Source organism: Lissotriton helveticus, chromosome 7 (assembly GCF_964261635.1).
Source record: "Lissotriton helveticus chromosome 7, aLisHel1.1, whole genome shotgun sequence".
Classification (NCBI taxonomy): domain Eukaryota; kingdom Metazoa; phylum Chordata; class Amphibia; order Caudata; family Salamandridae; genus Lissotriton; species Lissotriton helveticus.
Genome location: NC_136068.1, coordinates 1,534,977,420 through 1,534,978,845, shown reverse-complemented (window position 1 = coordinate 1,534,978,845; position 1,426 = coordinate 1,534,977,420).

Sequence of the window (1,426 nt, the reverse complement as noted above, 5' to 3'; positions counted from 1 at the left end):
CAAAAAATATACAACCAGTCACTGGAAGCTGGGACAGTTCTACGAGCCTGGAAAAAAGGCGATATTTACTCACCTGTTGAAGAAACCTTCCCAGACCCTTTGGTCCTCAGTAACTATTGGCCAATATCGCTTCTGCATTTTCTGATAAAAATCCTAGAACGCTTTGTGAGTAAATCCTATTCCAGTCATCTGGAAGACCAAAATCTCCTGGAGGAAGAGCAGTTTGGATTCAGACCAGGACATGACATGGAATCTGCTTTGATCCTGGACATGGAAAAACTCCAGATGATGGTGGACAGTGGCCAGTGGTACTGATATTGCTTGATCTATCAGCCACTTTTTATATGGTGAACCATAAGACACTACTAGCAAGACTAGCAAGGATTGGGGTCAGTGGGACCACATTGAACTAAACAGGATCTTACTTGGCAAATCGCTGTCAGGCAGTCTCACTGCCTCCTTACTGTGCTGACTTTAAAAATCAATGAGCATGGAGTCCCACAAGGATCCTCTTTAACATTTATCTGAAACCCTTCATATTGCTCATCCAGTCTCACAACATCAGCTTGGTGAACTATGCTGATCATACACAGTTGATCCTGTCTATGGAAAGCAACAAACCTGACGCTCATAAGTGTATAAATGACATAGTCAACTAGCTAGACAGTAACTCACTAAAATTCAATGGGGACAAAACCGAGTTCCTGTGCTGCCCAGCTGCAAAAATTCCCTTGAAACTCCCCCTGAACTTCTGGCCACTGACTAAAGAAACTAAATTAAAACAACCAGAAAAAGCGTAATTCAGGAGTCACATTTGACAAGAACTTATCCTTGGAGCCTCATGTAAACAAAGTAGCAGGCGAAACTGTCGACCAATATGTAGCTAAACTGAAGAAACTTGCTCTTGATTGCAAATTTGGTAATCTCTTAGAGGATTTAATTAGAGATCAAGTAGGTAAATCCTAAGGTACGTGGTATTATGTATAGGGATTTCGGCGCTACTTGGCAGATTTGCACAAATTGTAAGCTTCTAAAATTATGTCAACTGTGCTCGAAGGTGTGGAGAACCACTAAATTCACAACACAAAAGCAAAGCTCTATAAACATAAATTTCACTCCGAAGCGCACGTTACGTTTAGAAAAGGTTTCCCTGTTTAGCATGCAGACACAGTAATTTCAAACAAAGTATACACAATTTCTATTGGTTCTTTTCTTTTCCGGCTTTATTCTTTTGATTTCAGCCACAGCCAACACGTGTTTCGTCGCAATTGGGGCGTGATCCCGCGACTTCATCAAGGCTGTACAAACATAAACATACAGAATTCCTCTGTATTCAATATTGCAAAACTCATTACACATATGTCAGCATAACATTTCTTAAACGAATATTAACTGTTAATTTTAGCACAAAGTGTCATCATAGAAA